This window comes from Pteronotus mesoamericanus, unplaced genomic scaffold (assembly GCF_021234165.1).
Source record: "Pteronotus mesoamericanus isolate MK-2021 breed Mesoamerican mustached bat unplaced genomic scaffold, CSHL_Meso_final scaffold_167, whole genome shotgun sequence".
NCBI classification, from domain to species: domain Eukaryota; kingdom Metazoa; phylum Chordata; class Mammalia; order Chiroptera; family Mormoopidae; genus Pteronotus; species Pteronotus mesoamericanus.
The window spans coordinates 14,880,400-14,903,471 of NW_026555308.1; the positions used below are offsets into that span (position 1 = coordinate 14,880,400).

Genomic DNA, 23,072 nt, shown 5'->3' on the forward strand with positions numbered 1-23,072 from the left:
TAACAGAATCTTCTTCTTTTTAAAGGTTGAGTAATATTCCATTGTGTGTGTGTGTGTGTGTATACACCATATTTTCTTTATCCATTCATCTGTTGATGAACATTTGGGTTGTTTCTACCTCTTGACTATTGTGAATAGTGCTGCAATGAACATGGGTGTGCAAATATCTCTTTAAGATCCTGCTTTGAATTCTTTTGGAGCCAAAAGTGAGATTGCTATTTTTAATTTTTTAAGGAACTCCCACCCTGTTTTCCCTAATAGGTGCACTGCTTTACATTCTCACCAACAGTACAGAAGGGTCTCAATTTCTCCACATCTTCACCAACACTTGTTATTTTTCTTGTTTCTGTTTTCTTAGAGTGGCCATCCTAGTGGGTATGAGGTGATGTCTCATCATGGTTTTGATTTGCATTTCTCTTATGGTTAGTGACATTGAGCACCTTCATGTATTTGTTGGCCATCTGTATATCTTCTTTGGAGAAATATCTATTCAAGTTCTTTGACCATTTTAAAATCTGGTTATTTGTTTGTTATGGTTGTTGAGTTTGTAGGAGTTTTTAAAAATATATTCTGGATATTACCCTAGCTGAGTGGTTCAGTTGGGTGGAGTGTTGTCCCATGCACCAAAAGGTGGCAGGTTTGATTCACAGTCAGGGCACATACCTAGGTTTTGCATACAGTCCTTTGTCTGGGAACATACTTGAGGCAACTGATTAATGTTTCTCTCTCTCTCTCTCTTTTTCCCTTCCTCTCTCTCTGAAATCAATAAAATAAATAAATTCTCAGGTTTGGATTGAATATATATCATTATTTATATATAATATAATTACATAATATATAGTATAATATATTAATATAATATATAATATTATACATTATAGTATTACATTATATTTACATGTAACATAATTACATGTATATTATATTATATTAATACATTATATTTAAATATTTTATATATAATATATTATAGTATATAGTCTGCATAATTATATAAATAATATACTGTATATTATAATATACAATATTATATTGTTTATAAAGTATATTGTTCATATATTATTTAATTATATATGCTATTATTTATATCTTTAATATGTTAAATATATATTATATATTCTCTGGGTATTAATGGTTTGTCAGATAATTTGCAAATATTTCCCCCCATTCCTTAGATTGCCATTTCTAGTGTGAACCTCCAGAAGGAATATATCTGCCAAGAAAGGCTCCTCATGGTTAACTGGAGTCTAGCAGTCGTTGCTGACAAAGGTCTCTCACACAGACTGCACTCCAAGGAAAAGCCACAGACTGAGATACTGTCCTCCTGCCTTCTGAATCAACCCTTACAAGTGAGTTTCTGGTATCATCTTCCAAACAATGGACTGAGACCTGCCCCACCCAATTATTTGCATTGATACTGACCAATCAGAACAGCTCCACAGCAACTCAAGAATCTGCCACTCAGGATAGTGCTATTTGGACCAATCAGACTGCAAATTTTGATTCCTCATTTGCATAAAAATGGACGAATCTGGAACCAACACAGGAAATTTCTGTACAAAAAGCAGCTTCCCCTTTGTCTGGAGGAGTGCATTTCAATTTCTACCTGACAGCACATTTCTCGTTTGTAAACTGTTTACCTGAATATTCTCCTTTTACCAAACCCCAGACTATGGACTCCATTGGCATTAGATTGGTGACAGTGACCACTAATTATCATACACTTTATTTAATAGCCCTCTTTCACCTGACACGTGTCAACCTATGATTACTGGTGTCAATTGTGGAATCCCCAATTTGGGGTGCAGTAAGGAAGAACGCTTTGTTCAGTGCAAACAGCTCAATCATCATGCCGCTGTGGAAGAGCTCAATTGTGACACAGCACAGCTGTGATAACAGCGTCGCTGTTAGGGGGCCTGTACTGGTCTGTTCTGCTCCAGGCTCCAGCTAGACTAGCTTCCATGTTTCACCTTTGGTGGTTCAGCTCCTGCCAGGGAAACATACTCTTCAGTCTTCATTGGTAAGGGAAAGTGCACTCCCAGAGCAAGAAGGGAACTGAACTTATATAGACAAAAGTCCCCACACTGTCCCAGATTGGTTCATCCTCATGCAAATAAGGACACCAAATCCTCGCAGTTTAATTAGTCCAAAAACTGTCCTGACTGGTCAAAAGGGAACGGCACTGATTGGTCAGTAAAGAAGTTGATGGGAATACAGCTGCCCAGTTCTAACTGGATGAGGAAAGCCCCAGTCCAGTTGGTTGAAATGGGGTTCCGTGAACTCTTTTATAAGGGCTGGCTCAGATGGCAGGAACACAGTACAGGCAGGAAGGTCAGTGCTGAGGAAGGTACTTCAGCGCAGGCTTTACCTTCAAATGCAGTTTGCATGAGAGACCCCTGTGCAGAAGTGGCTGCTAGGCTCTTTTTTAAAAATTTGAGGCCAGTTAGCCACTGGGGGCCCTTCTTAGCAAGTATCTTCTTTCTCAGGGTGCACACCTGTCAGCAATAGGAGGCCATGGGCAAAATCTGTTTTGCTCATCACTCTGTTTCCCCAGTGTCTAGCTGCTGGAGGAAGTAATGGAGAGGCAGTGACTGTCAGTTGACCAGAGAGCTGAACCCAGGCAAGCCTCACCCCCGCCCCTTCCTTGGAATATAAGTTCTGCCCACTCTTCTCACACTAGGAGCCATTTCAAGAATGCAGCCTTGAGAGAATAAGGTGTTGTTGAGACCATCAGGACCATACACGTGACTGAACCCTATTTAGTCCTCCAGAAACTTCAAGATTCTGACTTGTGAATTTGGATATCTACTCCTCTTACGGTACCCAAGACAAGCCTGGTAGAAAACGTTCCTTGATTGTTAACATTGCCAACTACACCTCTGGAGCAGTCTGCCTCTTCCCTCTCTTCGTGCCCTCCGTGCGGCCGGGGGGCGGGCGGGGTGGGGGGCGGCCGGGCGGGGGGAGCATAGGCAGCAGTTTCAGTTGTCACCTGAGAAGCTCCTGAGTTTACAGACACACACTAGTGTTATGACTGGAGCATGCTAAGTCTTCCCCAAGTGTTTTCTGAAGGAAGTAAGGAAGAGCTGAATAAGTTGTAGAAGAAATGAGAGAGGTATTTGGGAACACCCTGCGGGTTCCTGCCCAAGATCAACATTATCTAATAGAAGTATAATAGACATAGTTTAAAATTGTCTAGTAGCAGTATTTTCGAAAAGGAGAAACAGGTAAAATTTGTTGTAATAATACATTTCATTTAACAAATTGTACCCAGAATATCATAAACATGCAATCAGTTTAGAACTTGTAAATGCGTTTTAAAAAATACTTCCATTGCCCTATGTCTTAAAAACAGTTCACTTCAGTGGAGCCACCGTTTCCAATGCTTTATAACCACGTGGCTAGTGGCCAGCGTTTCTGAGAGAGCAGCGCTGGCCTCTGGGAGCCTGCAGTGCCCGTGCCTGGTGAGCGCTTGGTAAGATTTGCCGGGTGGAAGGAAAGAGTAAATGCAAACCCGCGGCAGTGGATACGCCGGCGGGTGTACACGCCCAGCACTCGGAGGAACTCGGCTTAGTTCCAAGAAGAAAGCGATCAGCCCTCCAGGCAGGACGCGCAACCCCAGGTCGGAGTCGCTGACTGGCTCCGCAGGAGAGCAGACAGGCGCTGGGACGCGACGGCGGGTGGGAGGTGAGGCGGTTTACCGGGTCCCGGGGCCGGCACCGGGACGTCTTCCCAGGTATCCGCCGAGGCGGACCGCTTGCGGAGCCGCCTCCCGGCCTCCGACAGGCGCCTCAGTGAGAGTGTCCCAAACGCGCAGCTGCGGCAGGGTGGCCAGGGGTGGCCGCTGTGGCCGGGGAGCGGGAGCGAGCGGGAGTGGGGTGCGAGAAATGGGGGGAGAATCACCGGGGGACCGCAATGGAGAAGTGGGGGAATCCCGGTGGCGGCTGCAGCTCCGCCAGCCGCGCTACCTTCTGCGGTAGCCAAGTTTCAGAGGAGGGCACGCAATCGGTCACCCCCATTCAGCCTGTCCGGCGGCTGCAGGGAGGAAAAACTAATCGCACCCATTAATCGGGAGTTTACTCAACGGTGCCCGACCAGGTAAACTTTGCGCGGCGACTGGGTTCAGAGCGCGGGCTTTAAAATCGCCTCTGGGCAAGGCACTTCCCTCTCTGGGCCACAGTTTCCGTCTTTTTTTCCCTTTCCTTTCCTTCCTTCCCTTCCCTTCCCGCTTCCTCCCTCCCTCCCTCCTCCTTTCTTTCTTTTCCCCTCCCTCCCTCCCTTCTTCCTTCAGTCCTTTTTCTTTCCTTCCTTCTTTCTTTCTTTCCTCTTCCTTCCTTCCTTCCTTCCTTCCTTCCTTCCTTCCTTCCTTCCTTCCTTCCTTCCTTCCTTCCTTCCCTCCTTCCTTTCTTCCTTCCTTCCTTCCCTCCTTCCCCCCTTCCTTCCTTCCTTCCTTCCTTCCTTCCTTCCTTCCTTCCCTCCCTCATAGTATTCCTGTTCCCTGGAGACCCAGGAAGCACTTCCTAAATGTTAGACATTTACCCTGGGATAATCTTCTGAGATAGGGCCTCCTGGTCCCATTTTACCCATGAGGAAATGCAGGCTCAGACAGATTAAGTGCCTTGGCCACAACAACGAGATAGAAACAGCAGGATTTGAACCCAAAAAGTTGAACTCCAGTGCCAAAGTTAATGTCTAGACCAGGTCCCACCATTTCTTAGAAGGAATGGGACAGGGCACTAAAATGATTCTGAGACTCCTTCTATCTGTGAAATGGGTGCAAAAACAGTGCCTAACCTATGGGTCATTGTGAAGATTAGCTGTGCTAACACATAAATGCCTACCTCCTAGAGTGTGCATGCCACAAGGGTAGGAATTTTTTTCTGGTTTGTTTGCAGATACATCTCCAGTGCCTGGCTCAAAGTACATGCTCAATAAGTACTTGCTAAATGAATGAGGAATGCATATTTTTACCCTTACAATAATCCCTTTAATCCCACACTACTGATGAGTAGACTGAGGTTCAGAGAGGTTAGGTAACTTGGAGGATGTTACACAGGTGGTTGGTAGAAGAATCAACATTTGAACCTAGGTCTGATCATCAAGTCTATGTGGTATTGACATCCAATTCCTTATCTGTAAGATGGAGACAAGATAAAGATGAAGCACTCAGCACAGTGCAGACACTTAGCAGTACTCAATAAACACTGGCTGCAGTGATTGCTCACTGCCCACTCCAAGAATGGAGGGGTTGGCACCACAGGCACGTCCATTTAGAAGAGGCAGAGAGGAGAGTGGAGGTCAGAGGTCGGGGAGGGGGGAGGCGGGGAGGTGATCAAGTTGCTTTCCTGCTTTCTGTTTAGTCCACAGAACCAGGCCCCATTTGCTCTCTGGAACACTCCTGAGAAGCCTCCCTTGCTAAGTGCAAAAGGAGGGATTGTCACCTGGTGTCCTGCTCTCCATCTAGTGTACAAGGAAGCTGTCACAAGGACCTGCTACCCTTCTGTTGTACATACAGGGCACAAAGTCCTCTCCACTTCTGCTGATTCCCTGTTGGCAAGTGAGGCTTTTGGGAGGAGAATTTCAGGTGGCAAAGACAGTTATGCAAATGTTATTCTAGCTAGATGGGGGTTCAAATATCATCTCTAAGGATTTCCGAGGTCGGAGGCTTTGGCAAGTAGCTTTCAGAGCCTCAGTTCCCTGATCTGTTGAAGGGGCACAATACTAGGACATCACAGGGTTGTTGGAAGGCTAATCTAAGCTCATGTCTAGACAACATTTAGCACAGTGTCTAAACCACAATACATGGCAACTCTTGCTTGTGTTACTGGATGCCTGATGCTTCCTTCTATTCCTGGCCTTAGGATCTCCTGCTGTGCAGGTAAAACTCTCTAAGGAGGATTAAATAAAGCGCCCTTTCCTTGAACCTCTCCTCATCTAGAGAGTCTCATTCCAGCGATCCTCACCTGTCAAATCCTTGGACTTTGTGCTCTGATAGAGCAAGTGCTGCCCTGAACTATGCCAGGCCAGTTTCTGGGGACCGTAAAGCTGGCGTGTGACGGGAAGGGCACTGTGCTCTCTGCCTCGGAACTTCCATCCTTTGATGTGGGCACTTGGTGGGAGTAGGGATCCGAACCTCTTTTAATATTATTTGAGTTGTTAACATTGTTTTGCGTACTCTGTGGCAGGCATTGTGCTAAGCCCCAGCTCTAGTGATCTATGGAAGCTGGGCTCCAGAGCTGGGCTGCCCAAGTTCTAATCCTACCTCTGCCACTTTTTAGCTGTATGACTTGGACCAAGTTACTTAACCCGTGTTTCAAATCTGTAAAATTGGATGATTATAATATACCTAATTAATAGAGTTGTTGTGAGGAAAGTAATATGTTTCTCATTTGACGTTTCCCTCTCCATCTCTTCCACTCTCTCTAAAATCAATGGTCATGGGTCCTTGCCAATGTCGTTCAGTTGGTTGGGCATTGTTCACACAGCGAAGGTCACCTGTTCAGTTCCAGGTCAGGGCACATGCCTGGGTGGCAGGTTTGGTCCCTGGTTGGGACACCGGCGAGGGGCAACCAGTCACTGATGTTTCTCTCTCACACTGATGTTTCTCTCCCTCTCTTTCTCCCTCACTCCCCCTCTCTGTAAAAAGAAATAAAATATTTTTGTAAAAAATCAATGAGCATGTCCTAAAAAAAAGAGGGAATCTATCCAATGACACAAAGCTTTATCCTTTCTTCTCTCTCAACTGCTCATTGTTGCCCATTCCACTGCCACCGTCGCAATTCACAACCCTTTCTTCCCATGTCCGGATTCCTTTGTCTGTTCCTGTCTAGGATCTGTTTCCTATTCTGGGGCTGCCAATATCTTCTGCTGCCTGAAAATTCTCTCCTTCACCTCCAAAACTTTTGGAGGTCCCCAGTGACGTTGGAACTAGTTCTTTTTCTTTTTTTCTCTTCAGCTAAGATAGAAGAGATGATTTATTGCACACATTACAGTCAGCCACAACTGAGACCAACTAGTCCAGAATGTCACAGGTCCAGGGAAAAAGACCAAAGGGGCTGTTTTTGAGCAAGGTGTGTCTCTCAAAAAGTGGTTGGCACAATCAGATGACAATGTACATTCTAGGTCCACTGAGAAGTTCTACACAGCAAACATGCAGTCCAGTGATTTGTACCAGTGTCCATGGCCTCTGGTTTCCCTTATTTCTGCTCCTGTGACTTCTATGGGTGCACAAACTAGCAGTTTACTTGGACCTCTGTCTCATTTCTGCACTTCAGCCTACGCATTTGCTTCTTCCTTCATTTGGCTCTCATGGCTTGGAGGTTTCTAAGAAAATTGGGCTAAGTTCTAGTTCTTTTTCTTTTACTCTTCCTATTGTTTTATCTGATTAAAAACATAATGCATGTACAAGTTACTTTAAAAATTTATTTCTTATAGGCCCTGGTGGGGTAACTCAGTTGGTTAGAGCATCATCCTTATACACCAAGGCTGCGGGTTGGTCCTGGGTCAGGGCACATACGAGAATGAACCAGTGGATGCATAAATAAGTGGAACAACAAACTGATGTCTCTCCTTCTCTCCCTTCCTCTCTTTGCTTCATGTATTGCATTTAGGTTTCCCATTCCCCCCCTCCCCAGATATACTAATATAGATTTTTTTAAAGTTGTCTTTAACAAAAATGAGATTATGCCACCCAAACTGTGTGCAATTCACAGCAAAAAAAAATTCAACATTTAATTTATTTTTGAGTGTTACAATTCTGCATGGTATAAAATCCAAAAGATGGCTAGGCAAATATTGAAAAATCTCTCCTTTCCCATATATCCCTGACTGCACAGTTTCTCACTCTAGAAACTACCTCATTTGCCAGTTTACAGTCCACCTGCAGACAAAGGAAGAAACATATAATTACAGTTTGTAGGGCTTAATATGTGGTCATAAACCACAATATGTAAAAATAAGTGGGGAGCCCTGATTGGTGTGGCTCAGGGGGTTGGGTGTCGTCTTGCAAGCCAAAAGGTCACCGGTTTGATTCCTGGTCAGGGCACGTGCCTGGGTTGCAGGTCAGGTCCCCCAAGTTGGGAGCATGCAAGAGGCAACTACTCGATGCTTCTCTTGCACATCAAGGTTTCTCTCTTTTCCTCTCTCTCTAAAAATAAATAATATTTAAAAAAAAATAAGTGGTGAAGTGGAGGGGGATGAACACTTTACTAGAGGAAAATATTTCTGTCTTTTTCCCATCTGAATAGTCTCATTCTGAGAGATAACCGTGTATGGCAGATTATCCATTGCCTGGAGTTCTCTCTGGGAACTTGAGTTTTAGGTGGTTTTTAATAACCTGAGCATTAAAATGGTCCAGACTTTGTCAAAGATGAACCCATTTTTCTCCTACCTACACTCGGAGGAGGTATATTTTCTTCATTTTGCAGAAGGGTAGAGTCACTTCAGAGCAATACAGCTGTTAAGTGCTGGTCAGGATATGATTCAAGTCACCCTGCCTTGAAATGTGGGCTGGTTCTAGGCTGACTGTCCTTTTATTCCTAGAGGGGATGCCACCACCATTGTGCAGGTAAATGTGTAGGGTCTGAATGTTGCCCCAGGGCAAAGGGGCCAGGGCTTGAGTGTGTCTTGAGGATTGTCTCTTTCTACTCCACCTCACTTTCTGGGGAGCAGTGACTGGGATACAACTGATGTGACTTACTTCCTTACGGTGCCCAAGAAATAAAATAGTCTCTAGAGAGGACTTTGTTCTTTTTACTGCACTGAGGCCAAAAGAAAATTAAGAGGGAGAGGCTGAGGTCCAGGAAGAAAGAAATATACAATTTGGTCCCTGAGTTACAGCTGCTGCTCCTCAAAGCCAGGACACAGAGGCAGTGGAGCAATCGTGACGTTGGGGACTGAGCACTGATCTGCGTTTAATGGGTGAGACCAGCCCCCATTCATTGGCCAGCAAAGGAAGACATAATAACCGGGGTGGCACAACATAATCATGAGCTGGTAAACATAACATAATCATGCCCTGGGAGACCAGCAGCATGACTAAGATTAAACAGGGCTGTGTTTAAGGCAGAAAAAGATGGATTGGTAAAAAAGAGGACCCACTATCTCTACGTGGTATAGAGGAAATGCCTGCATGTTCCCAGAGGTAAAAGAGGGTGCTTTGAAGGGATGATGGGGACATAGAAATAATGGGGAACGCTTGGTAATGTGTCTTTGGAGGAGAACTGAAACCAAGGCTGCCGTGTAGCTTACCAAATATAGAAAAATGCACAATAAATATTGGTTAGAGGAAAGAATGACTATGCGGAGGTGGGAGGCAAGAGGACATGTGTTGGCTGTAAGAGAAAGCTCCAGGGCTGTCTTACTGAATCGGAATCTGGGCTTCCCTGGGTCCTAGCTCTGAGACTCTGGGTGAGTTACTGTACTTTTCTGGCCTCAGTTTGCTTGTTTGTAGAATGGGTAGTATGGTGAGATGGTGAGAGCACCCACCTCTACGGGTGCATATTCAGATTAATAATAAAATATGGTGCACTGTGAGCACTCAATAAGTTTTTCCTTTAACTCATTCTCTTCTTCCTTCTTGTATTTATCATCGTTCTCTGATAACAACCAATGTTGATAATGATGATCAAAGTTCAGAGAGGTAGGGGTTTCAATCCCATTCTGCCTCTGATTAGCTGTGTGACTTTGGACAAATTACTTAACATCTTGGGACTTCACTGTATTCCTCATGAAGTGGGGATAATAAATTCTCTCCATAAGGTTGATTGAGGGGTGAGTGGCTAAGGCATGGGAAGGGTATAGCACAGTGCCTACGCTTTCATAAGTTTGGGTAAATGGTCTTCCAGGATGCAGAATCATCAGGGTCAAGGTTTAAACATCAGTAAGTCACCTGATGTTTGCCATGGTTTCCTAAAATGGAGTGGTGGGAGATAAGACTACTTTACAGCTTGGTTTATTTCCAACCATCTAAGGGGTCAATGTTACAGCTAAGGGAAGGCAAATCACTAGGTAGGGTCATTTCTAGGAAGAACACTCCTTAATAATAGAGAAAGAAATAAGGAACTGGGCGAGATCACTGTATTTCAGCTCCATTTCCGGTGGCATTTGAATTTGGGTAGGTATCAATTAAAAGAAGAAAGTCCTATTTCTATAATTTATAAGAAGGATTGGAGGCCCATAGTTACTGTTCCCAACCTTTCCTTTATTAGTTCCCCCAATAAATGCAAACTAGTGACTTCAAAGGAGAGCCAGAATTTTCCCCTGCGGTAGACAGTTATTTTATAAATTGTGCACTCAACGGAATGGTCTTAAAATGAGAGGAAGTAGGTGGTGGTCTCCAGGAAGATGGTTTTACTTGCCACAAAAACTGTCATTCTCAGGGTGGGATGACAGCACCTGGCAGCATGAGACTCACAGAACACCTGGATTTGGGGGTCCTGCCTGCCAATCAGCATCGAGCTAAGCCAAATTAGAGCAAAAGGACAAATTAGTAATCTTGATCAGGTCTTTATAGAAAATGTTGAATTTTGTTCATCATGGAATTTTGCATTATTTTCTACTTTTAAAAATATTGCTTGAAAGTATTATTTATCTTGATTACTGGGATTTTTGGTACCCCTCAAATTTGTGTCCCAGGTCAGCAACTCATTCCTTTACCGTGCTGTTGGCTCTGATGCAAATGGAACTGAATCTAGAGATTTCCCAAGTTTAATATCATACTTACCCATCATGAACAAAAAGATGACCAACATCAAGATATGAATGTGAACAAATGAGTTGGAAAAGAGCGAATTCGTTCCCCTGAAAAGAAGGAGCATCTATGATACTGCACTCCAAACTGCACAGCAACGTGCTGCTTCAAAACCACGCAGGTGGTCTCTAGGGATTGGTATTGCCCCAAACCTCCACCAGTCACTTCTTTGCATTTTTAAGTCCCTACTTAATTTTTGTATTTTTTATTTGGATTTGTGGACATCACATACTTTATTCTCAAAAAGTCATAAGATATATATTTATATATGTATATATGTCAAAAATACTTCAAATTAAACAAAAGTGTAGACTAGAAACTTAAGTGCTTTCTTCTCCTATCTCCTACCCCAAATCTCACACTGCACAAGGAACCACCTTTAACCCTTTCTGGTTTCTTTCACTGGCCATCACCAGTAAGCTAACGGATTTCCGTGGCTGGTGTGGCTCAGTGGATTGAGTACCGGCCTGTGAACCAAAGGATCACTGGTTTGATTACCAGTCAGGGCACATGCCTGGGTTGCAGGCTAGGCCCTCAGTAGGGGGTGTGCGAGAGGCAACCACGCATTGATGTTTCTCTCTTTTCCTTCCCCTCTGTCTGAAAAAATTAATTTTTTAAAAAAAGGGATTTCTTGCTTTGTCATATGTCCATAGTGTGTGTTGATTCTCCTATATGAAAGCTTGGGAATTTCTCTCATTTACTCTTTATTCCCTCTCCTTTCTCTTCTGTTCGTCTCCCATGCCATTCTTTCTCTCCCAGTTTTGTTTATTATTTATATTTGTTAAAAGTGTTCCTTTTGTAGCTATAAGTCAGGTTTTCTCAGCCTTTGCACTATTGCTGCATTAGGTGGGATAATGCTTTGCTGTGGGGGCTGCTCTGGGCACAGTAAGACATTAAGCAGCATCCCTGGCCTCTACCCCACTAGATGCCCGTAGCACACATATACACACCCCCCGGCTGTGACAACCAACAAATTGCCTGACTTTGCCAAATGTCCCCTGGAGGCGAAATTACCCCCAGGTGAGAACCATTGACAAGGATGCTATATTTAGCTGCATGAACTTTGGCCAGTGTTTTCTAACTCACCATTTAAGATGATGAAATTATCTCAACATTCTTATCTGATACTTCTCCCATCTATTTACCTACTCCCAGAAACTGAGCCATATATTTACTTACTGTGGTTTATAAATAGGTCTATCATCTCTTATAAACTATATTGATGTGTTTCTTGCATTGTCTTTGAGTGAATTATAAAAATTGAAAATTAATATGCATGGCTACAAGGTTATACTTATGTGCATATTAGGGAAAGTGGATCATAGAAAAGGGCATGTAAGACTAGTCTTTTATATAAACCAAAAACATCCTTGCATATAAAATTAAGAAAATGTATTGGTTCCCCAAAATACATTACTTTCTAGAAAAAAATTCACTACTCAGGTACTCTCCAGTGACGACCAATGCTCTATTCATGGAAGCCTAAAATAAGGACTGACATGTGGTACTTGAAAATAGTTATAACATAAAAAAAGGGACATGTAATTGCTACTACACCTGAGTCCCTGAAAGAAACCAATTCCAAAATTCTGGTGAATTGGGTTTTATTTTCATGAGCTTCGTTAATTACTCAGGTCAGAGTTTTGGTATTTCATATTCAGATCATGACTTTCTTATTTGGCTTTTGGGAGATACCTTAGAGTTTCTACGCTTCTTTAATTTTTTCTTGTAGACAGAGAAAACATACAACTTTGACTGCATGTTGGAGTTCATGCAGGCTCTTACTCATCCTCTTTGTGAGATGGTATAATTTGCACCAACTGCTTTTCAGGACTGTTGCGATTTCTTTCCAATGACCTCTTTGTCTTGCTTCAGCTTACCCTCAAGCAATTTTTAAATGAACAAGTGTATGAGCAATACACTTTCTTACACTTTACCTATCTGTACGCGTCTGTTTTAGTCCTCACTCTTGCTTCTGTAGTTTGGCTGGGCACAGGATCTTAGATAGAGTCATTTTTCCTCGGAACTTTGCGGGCTTAGAGATGACCTCTCAGTAGCTGAGGGCAAAGCCCAGACTCCTGTTTAGATAAGGTTAAATTCTTTACTACATGGTGTCCATTCTAAAATCAAAGGGTACCCTGTAGGTACCAGAATGGAAACAGCCTGCTTGTTTTCTACCAATATTAAATATGCCAATGATTGCCTCTCAGCCCATGTGGGCAATCCTTACCTGTCTGCCCTGAGCTTGGCACCTTCTTGGCTCTGAGCTGGGTGGAATGTTCCACCTCTGCCTGCCTTCCTGCGGTGCGGGTTCTGATGTACAGTTTCCTCCACCCTTGCTTATCCATGAAGGGGTCCTTTCACTTCCTGTATTTTGGAAATTCATTGTCATCTCTATCCAATGGTTGCCTTCCTCTTGTCTTGTTCTTTACATTGTTATGAATTTATTCCTGTTTATACACTTTTTTTTGTAACTTCACTGAGACTTTAGCCGGAAGGAAAGTTCTGCCCATCAGGCTCAGTCTGCCATCTTGAATCAGATTACAGTTTCTTTTGTTACGTTCTGAACATAAGATGATATCTAGCATTTTGTTTCTTCCTCCTGAACCCCTTCAATAAATTTGTCGTGTGACCAATCAAGGACAAATTAAATTTGTCATGTGGCTCAGTGGAGGCATGAAGGACTTAGAGTTCTGCAGACCTAGGTTCTAGCCCTGGATATGGACAAGACATTTAACTTGTGGCAAGTTACTTTCTGTCTTTGGACACTATAAAACACAATGATGCCAGTTTTGGAATCAGTTTACCTGGTTTTATATCCAAGCTCCTCTTCTTACTGGCTGTATTTCCAAGTTACTTAGTCTCTCTCTGCCTCAGTATCCTTCTCAGTAGATCAGGGGTAATAATAATAGCACCTATTGTAAGGATTTAATGGGTAACACCTGTCAAGTTCTCATAACAGCGTCTGTCTGGCACATACATATTAATTGCTTTGTTTTCATTGGTTTCTGCTTTTGTTTTTCTGTCTGCAAATCAGGAACAATGATACTTGGGTTGTGTTACATAGTGTTTGCTTAAATAGGCAGTATAGAGATTATTATATTGTGGGGATCTGAATTAGTTTGATTAAGAATTAAGTTTCTACAGACTGATGGTTGAACCAGTCAGAGGCGAGAGGGGTTGGGCGGCTGGGTGGAAAAGGTGAAGAGATTAAGAAGTAGAAATTAGTATTTACAGAATAGTCACAGAGATGTAAATTACAGCATAGGCAATGTAGTCAATGATATTGTCATAACTATGTATCAGTAGACCACTCTGTAAAGTACATGAGTATCTAACACTATGCTGTAAATCTGAAACTAATACAGAATAATGCTGTAATTGAAAAAAATTGTTAAAAGGACAAAATAAAATAAACCTTTAGCTTAAAAAAAAAAAAAGGAATTAAGCTTCTAAGTCCCCAGGATGAATCCAGAAGGAGGTCCTTTATCTCCTAAAGGCCAAACAGACCCAGAGCTACAGGGTAAGGCTCAACGTGGCTTTATTGCCCCCTCCTGCCTTTCTGACAGAGAGAGGTGAGAATCCCTAGCCACAGAGGGTGTTAATGTTTATCATTTTTCACTGCTCCTGGCAGGATCCTGAGCACATGGACAGTGGGAAAGGGGCACAGACAGTTTCCATAGCTTATGGAGGACTCCAGCCTGTGAAGTCCATCCGAAGGCCCCGGATGAAAGAATGAGTCATTCCAGACACCATTTTCCTGTCAAGGAAAGGGGATGGCAATTACCTCTGAAGGAGACTCCCCTGAGCCCCTGTGCTCAATGGCTTTTATTGAGAGGGTTGAGGGTTACGAGTGGGGGATAGGTAGCAGGAATGTATAGGTAATCTCATTACATCAACAATTTAACCTTACAGAGAATAGGCGTTGTTTAAAGATGACAATAGCAGGAACACACCGAACTGCTTAGGTCTGAGTTGAGCAAACATTATGGCGCCAGATGAGATTTGGGTCAGGGTCCAAGATGACCAGAGCTTGAGGGAGAAACAAAGCATGCTTCAAGGAGTGAAATTTACTTCTAGGCCTGATTTCCCCCCGGGGCGCTTGTAGGTATTATTGGGTCCTGCCTATCAACCTCACTACCAGTGTTCCGGCCAAGTCTAAACGGGTCCTCTCCCAGGCCCCAGCTTGCACGGGACTACAGTTCCCAATACCACTCAAAGCAGGCCCCCTACAATAGCCTGCAATATGTCTCAAGGAAGCAGTTCTTCCTTGGGTAGCAGAGGAGCCCACTCCTTCTAACAGGTCTCAGTGGGTACAAGAATCATGATGTGCACCTCATGACCCCAACTGCCCCAGAGACTGGTCCTCCTTCCCCTGGGATGGGCTGGCACATTCCAGCCAGGCAAAAAGGCACAGAGCTGCCAGGACACAGGCAATCCGTGAATCCACTTCTCCCCTTCCCCTCTCTCCGCCTGCTCCTTGTAGCTTCCATTAACCTGCAGATCTGCAGTGATTTTCAAACCTTGGTGTACAGAATTTCCAGCAACCCCCCCACCCCGCGGCAAAAGGCAACTTCCCAGGTCCTACCCTGAATTCAGTTGTTGAATCAAAACTTCTGGGAATAGGACTTGAGCTAGGTGGTTCTTCCAGGTTCCAAGGACACTGAGCCTCCGATGCTACAACTCAGAAAGTTCTGTCCAAACTGGGATGAGTTGGTCACCTAATGACCCCCAGCGCCCCCTCCTCCCAAAATCTAGCAAGCTCCCAAGTAAGTATCATAGACAACCCAGCCAGGTGCTCTCTGATGCACACCAATCAGCGAAGTTTAAGTGTTGTAGTTCCTTCAGGCTCTATTCTTCCCTAGACTTGCCCTGTAAAATATAATAGCCCCATAAGCTACTTATGACTATTTACAATAAAATTAATTAAAATCAAATAAATTTACAAATTCAGGGCCCTGGCCAGCATGCCCCTGTTGGCTGGAGCATTGTCCTGTGCGCCGAAAGTTCTCAGGCTCAATCCTAGGTCAGGGCATATACTTAGGTTGCAGGTTCAATCCCCAGTTGGGGCACATACGGAAGGCAACTAATGGATGGCTCTCACATGAATGTTCCTCTCCTCCCCCGCCCCCCACCACCTTCCTCTTTCTCTAAAATCAATAAATGGATCCTCAGGCCAGGATTAAAAAAAAAATTCAGTTCCTGAGTTGCATTAGCCACATTTTAAGTACTCAATAGACACATACACCTAGTGGCTTCTGTGTTGGACAGCCCCATATAGAATGATTCCATCATCAGAGACTTCTATTGGACAGTATTGCCCCAGATGATCTCTCTGTAGATTAGGGTTTCTCAGCCTTGCCACTATTGACATTTTGGACCAGATAATTCTCTTCTTATGCAGGGCTGTCCTGGGCAATGTAGGATATTTGGCAGCACCCCTGGCCACTACCTAATAATAGATGCCAGTATCACACCTCTTGCTTCACGTTGTGACAACCAAAGATGCCTCTAGACATTTGAAATCTGCTATCAAGGGCAAAACTGCACTGATTGAGAATCGCTGCCCTAGACACGTGGCTTTCACCAGTCTCTAAAATTGAATATTAGCTAACCACACACCCTGCAGTTCAAACAGACCCCAGAATGCAAACACTGTCTTGCAACTCAGGTGCATCAATCAGCTTATATCTAAGGCCTGTGGCTTTCACCTTCTTTGATGGCAGTCTTACATACAAGAAAGTCTTGTTACAAGATGTCATTTGCATGGGGTGGGTGGTTAGGGTTATAGTAAGGGTAAGACCCCTAGGAAGAGTTTGGTCCAGAAAATTCCCACTGAGAAAGGATTATAGTAAAAGAAGAAGCATCTTAGCCAGTGCAGTGAGATTTGAGGAGCTTCAAAATGTTCATGTAAATAAAATAATTATCCCAGTCTAGCTTCTTGAATTTTCCTCATGGAGATTAATTGGTGACATTTGCCAACTCCATTGTCCCAAGTTTCCCAATTCTTGTTTTGAAAATATATTTGAACTCATTCTCTGGATGTATTTTTGCCATGTCTAGATGGTGCCCTTCATGAGATAAAATTCATGTTTGTTTTTCAGCTTCTGACACTTTCTCATGTGCTTAACAAGCTAAAATCTTATATGTATTTTACATTCATGAAATATAATTGCCTTTCCTTGTGAATTAAGTAAATATATTGAAAACTTAGTAAATTCTTTGGTGAAGGGAAAACATAAATAAAGAACAAGAAGACATACCCATTTTATTTTATTTAGACTTTTCTGCTGCTTTTCATAGCTTTGATTTTGGGTCTTGCATACACAGATCTGATTTTTTGAAGGGCCCAAACCCGTGGCTCTGAACATGCCCAGGTCAGAGGCGGAAACACGCTGGAAAGCACTGTGGGGTATGCGCTACCAAATGTTTGGTTATGGGAGGGTTTTGTAAAATGGGTGATTAGAGGTTATGCCCTCATGTGCTTTTAAGAAACTGTTTACATTGCCGTTATTTCCTTGTTCTAAATAGTACACACGACAAGTAAAAGATTTAAGGCATTATCTTGTAGTGACAGCAGAAGTAATCTGTAAGCTAACATGACAAGCCCAGAAAGAACAATGAAGTCTTTGTAAACAAAAGCTGCATCTCTGCTCAAATGTAGATTGAGTGCTGGGTGGCCTGGTGCATGGGCAACCTCTTAGGGACATGTAGTGGCCTTCCAAGATCAAGAGAAAGGAATCGAAGCTTCCAGAACTGTGATTATGAAAGCTTCATTGAAATGAGATGCCTGGGATGAGCCATTTCTTCTGGCTCAAAAGGAAAACAATCTTTTTCCTTCCTTTTCAGGAATTTTTAGAAACACAGACTTGTATTGTGTGTGTGTGTGTTGGGGGAAGGAGGCAAGTATGCTATTATATTTCTGTATAACATCCATTGTTTCCCAAAATTTAGTGATTTGCATTCCACTCTCATAATTTTTGCCACTTTAAAGAATTTTTTATTGATTAATTTTAGAGAGAGAGGAGAGAGAGAGGGAAAGACATCAATTTGTTCCACCTTTTTATGCATTCATTCATTGACTCTTGTATCTGCCCTGACTGGGATCTAACTCACAGCCTTGATGTATTGAAACGACACTCTAACCAACATAGCTACCCGGCCAGGGCCTTTTTGCCATTTTTTTTACCATGCATAGTAACATTTATGGATTCTCATTTTATTTTTACCTAGTAGGTTTATTTTTAAAGGAAACCAATGTCATTATTGTGAATGGGAAACTTGTACCACTTGTTTATAAATATGGGTGACTATATATTTATATGAATACATACATACAGGGAAAACCAAATCATGTTATTAAATTCTAGCTAGATCATGTTGAGTGAAAGAAGCTACATACTGTGCAATTCCATTTATATGACATTTTGGAAAAAACAAATCTATAAGATCAGTGATGGGCAAAAGGTAGGGGGAGGGGTTGATTATAGAGAGGAGGCATGAGGCAGTTTGGGGTGATAGAACTGCTCTGCATCCTAATTTTGGGGGTAGTTATGCATGTGTTTAAACTCATAGAACTATGCACTAAAAATATTTTATTGTGTGTTAATTTTAAAATAAAATAGTTCAATTCTAAACTTCATGTGGCCTCATGACGTTTCTGAGCTTGGAGCTTTGCTCTGTCTTTGGTAAATTCAGAGAGGTGTTAAAGATTTATTAGCACCAATGGAGACTTTACCTAGTTATTAATTCAAAATATGAAATGGGAATTAAAAAGGAAAGAACTGTTGCTGGGAGATTCCTTGTTATTTGCCACCAGGAAAATGGTCCTTTCAGGAATCCCTGAACTTATCCAAAACTCTCAGTTTATAAATGGGATGTGTTTGTGCCACTTACGGACCCAGGCGTGAGAAGTGCAGGCCCTCCCCTCCCCTCCCCACCACTCCCACCCCCGCTGATGCCAGTGTAGGTTTAGTTCCCTTCTCACTGGCTGAGGATGGCCTCCGCCACAAGATGGACTCCAGGTGGTGCATGAAATGAATGAGAACTTTGTGGGACAACATTCATTCATTCATTCAACAATATTAATTGAGTGCCTTCTATATATTAGGCATAGTGTTAGATGCTGGGGACAAAGTAAGCAACACAGAACAGCTCCTGCCCTTACAGAGCTTTCAGTCTAGTGGAGGACAAATACTGAGCAATACTAGCACAAAACTAGTATATAATTACAAACCATATGTCTTATGGGAACAGGGCAGGATACTGCAAGAGAGACTTTCAAGGAAACTATTTGTCTGTGGAGGGAAAAAGGATGTCTCTTTGCGAAAAAAGAGCTAGTCACACCAGGAGTGAAGAGAAAACCATTCTAAGCAGAGGGAACAGCATGTACAAAGGCCACATCCCAGGAAAACAGCCCAGTGTGTGTACTGCAGGCGTTGACAAATGATGCCATGCACTTCAAATGTGGCTGATGAACTAAGAAGGATTTTTATATTTGTAAATTGTTGACAAAAGAATAATAATTCATGACACATGAAACTTGTGACATTTAAATTTTGTTGACCATGAACTGGAACAAAGACACACCCATTCATGTTCTCTGGGTTGTCAGCTGTCTTTGTCAAGTGCAGATGGGGTTGGAAATGTGTTCAGGGCTGTTGGTTTTTAAATTTCCTTTTATTGCTGTAATGGATGTTATGTTTAACATTTCATTGGTGGTTTTATTGTGCTTGTTTTGGGGGCTTTAAGTAAATTATGCAGTTCAAAAACGCAATACATTTTGATTACAGCTAATTTTGATTTATTTTAAAACCTCCACAGTTTATTTGGGGATTGGGCAAAGAAGCATTCACACAGTCAGCTTATTCCAGCCTTTTCTCCCCTTTTACCCCACAGTGCTTTAGTGTTTTTCTCGTTTTAAAAACTGGTTTTTATTTTAAAATGACCGTGATTTGGAAAAATTTTTGTCGCATTTTTTTGTCTTTACTATTCTTCTTTTTTAATTGTGGTAAAATACATGTAACATTAAATGTATCATCTTAACCATTTTTAAGTCAATAGTTCAGTAATGTTAAGTACATTCACATTGTTATGTAATCAATCTCTAGAACTTTTTTTGTCTTGCAAAACTGAAACTCTATACCCATTAAACAACTAACTCCCTGTTTTTTATTTCTATAAGTTTGACTACTGTAGATAATTTATACAACTGGGGTCCTACAGTATTTGCCTGTAACCGACTGGCTTATTTCACTTAGCATGATGTCCTTAAGGTTTATCTCCGTTGTATCCTGTGTCAGAATTTCATTCCTTTTTAAGGCTGAATAATAGTCCATGTGTAGCTATACCAGTTTTGTTTATCCATTCATCCATGGATGAACACTTGGGTTTCTTCTACTTTTTGGTTTTTGTGAATAATGCTGCTATGGATACGGGTGTACATATATCTCTTTGAGGCCCTGCCTTCGATTCCTTTATGTGGTAATTCTGGATAATGTGGTAATTCTATTTTTAATTATTTGAGGAACCACCATACTGTTTTCCATAGCAGCTGCGCTATTTTACATTCCCACCAACAGAGCACAAGGGTTGTAATTTGTTCACATCTTTGCCAGCATTTGTTATTTTCTTTCTTTTTCCTTTTTTTAAATAGTGGCCATTCTAATGGATATGCAGTGATATCTCGTTGTGGTTTTGATTTGAATTTCTTAATAATCAGTGAAGTTGAGTATCATTTCATGTACTTGTTGGCCATCTGATTATCTTCTTTGGAGAAATGTCTATTTAAGTCCTTTGCCCATTGTAAAATCTGGTTATTTTGTATGTGTGTGTGTGTGTGTGTGTGTGTGTGTGTTTGTAGTTGGGTTATAGGTATTCTTTGTATATTCTGGATATTAACCTGTGTTCAGAGATACGATTTGCAATTATTTTTCTCCCATTTCATGTGTTGCCTTTTCACTCTTTTGATTGTGTCCTTTGATGCACAGAAGTTTAAAAAATTTTTTAAAGATTTTATTTATCTATTTTCAGAGGGAGGGTAAGGGAGAGAGAAAAAGAGAGGGAGAAGCATTGATGTGCGAGAGAAACATTATTGGTGTTTCATTATTGCCTCCCTCATGTCCCCAACCAGGGACCCAACCTGCAACCCAGGCATGTGCCCTGACCAGGAATCAAACCAGCGACCCCTCACCTTGTGGGACACGCCCAACCCACTGAGCATGCTGATCAGGGCTCAAATTTTGATATAGTCCAATTTTGATATAGTCCAGTAAAAATTTTTGCTGCTGTGCTTTTTTTCACATCCAAGGAAGTAATTGCCAAATCTAATGTTGAATCTTTTTTCCTGTTTTCTTCTAAGAGGTTTATAGTTTTAGGTCTTATTTTTTTAAGGTTTTTGATCCATTTTTGAATTAAATTTTGTATATAGTATAAGGTAAGGGACCAACTCCATTCTTCTGCACGTGGATCTGCAGTTTCCCCAACACCATTTGTTGAAAAGGCTGTTCTTTCCCCATTGAATGGTTTGGGCATCCTTATAGAAAATCATTTGGCCCTTTAAGAGAGGGTTTACTTCTGGGATCTCTTTCTATTCCATTGGTCTACATGTCTGTCTTTATGCCAATTCTTGCCAATTGTTTGTTTTTCTTTCTGCAAAAAAGAATTTTATTCTCCTGGATCAAAATTGTGTTGTTTCTATTATCTATCTTTAATGGAGCAAAAACTCTGCCCTTATTTCCCCTTTTCCTTAAGCAATCTTCACTGATTGTTCAAAACATGTAATTTTTAAATTTTATTTATTTACTATTAAAGAGAGGGGGAGGGGGAGAGAAATATCAATGTGCAGGAGATACATCGATCAGCTGCCTCTTGCACGCCCCGAACTGGCCACCTGGCCTGCAACCCATGCAAGTGCTGTGACTGGGAATCAAATAGGTGACCTTTTGGTTCACAGGCTGGCACTCCATCCACTGAGCCACACCAGCCAGGGTGGTGTAATTAAACAAGTAAATTAAAAAGTGAGGAGATCAGTCTACGTGGGAAATGGTCAAGTGTAGTTAAGAAACTTACATTAAAATCCTTGCCCTTGCTTACTATGTGTGAGAACTTGGAGAAGTTTCCAAGTTCCTCTAAGCCTCCATTTCCTCATTCATATAATACGAACAGGAAGAGTCCTTGATGCTGAATCGAGTAACGATTCTGGGAGAGTATGTTTGTGTATTGCTCTGCTCTATGCCTGGCTCAGAGTAATCAGTAAAGCTTATGCCTCATTTTCTTACTTTGTCCATTTCACTTCCTAACTTAGATTACACTTTCATCCAAAATGTCTGCCCTTTTCTATTTAATGAAAAAGTTTCCCCTCTGCTTCCGTTGCTTTTTTTCCCTATAATTTTTTCTTTACATCATTGACTTGGAGAATTGGAAAAACCCTTTTAGATCTCCAACGTTATTCTTAGTTTAACTTAGTCATTCTCAAATGCACGGGTGGGGTGGGATAGAAGGAGCCGTGATTTTGTCATCTGAAGACATTTGACAATGTCTGGACATATCTCATGGCCACGCTTTAAGAAGATGCTATTGACACCCATAGGCAGAGGCCAGGGCTGCTGCTGAACATCCTACGAGGCACAGCATAGCCCCCACAGCAAACAATTACCTGGCCCCAAATGGCAATAATGCTGAGAAAGAGAAAACCTGGTTTCACTGAGACAAATCCTGCCAGTCTTGTTTTTCTATATTAGTGTCTCGGACTTGCCTTTTTGCAAGCTTCATTGGGTACTGACTGGATATAATCCGGAGAAAAGGAAAAAGATCAATTTTGTGAATGTTCTTGGTTGTCCTTCTGGGGTGACAATGTGAAAATGAATAAGCTAATTACCTATAGCTGTTAGGAATTAGTACAGCTACTTGGGACCCACCTCCAGTAGGAGCTGAGAACACTGACATTGAAAATGCCGAAACCAACCTGGCAAAACCACTTCCAGGTCTCTTCCTTTGAGAAATTTTTTCATGAGCACAAAGAGACGCAGTTGGGATGCACACTGATCATTTCGTGGTGAAAAATGGGAAACAGCCTCGATGCCCACCAACAGGAGAAGGAACAAATACAATGTAGTTTGGTCATATAATGGAATAGTATACAGCCATTAAGATGAACAAACTTCTAGACTGTAGTTACTAGACATTCTACTTGTAGTTACTAGAACCGCCAACATGGATAGGTCTCAAGACCAACTTTATGTTAAAAAAGGCAAGTTGCAGAAATATGTAGGGGATGAGATAGATAGCTTTAGATATAACTTTTATGTGTATTGTTACTTTGACA

At 42.1% G+C, this 23,072-nt stretch overlaps 1 protein-coding gene across 1 annotated transcript in view; it reads left to right on the plus strand.

Annotated features, from left to right (window-relative positions):
- Positions 1 to 3,547: 3,547 nt before the first annotated feature.
- The window catches only part of TMC5 (transmembrane channel like 5), a 68,595-nt gene continuing 49,070 nt past the window's right edge, over positions 3,548 to 23,072 (plus strand). The window contains exon 1 of the mRNA XM_054589660.1: positions 3,548 to 3,684. The gene's annotated coding sequence lies outside the window, so the exon portion shown is untranslated. The remainder of the gene's footprint in view (positions 3,685 to 23,072) is intronic.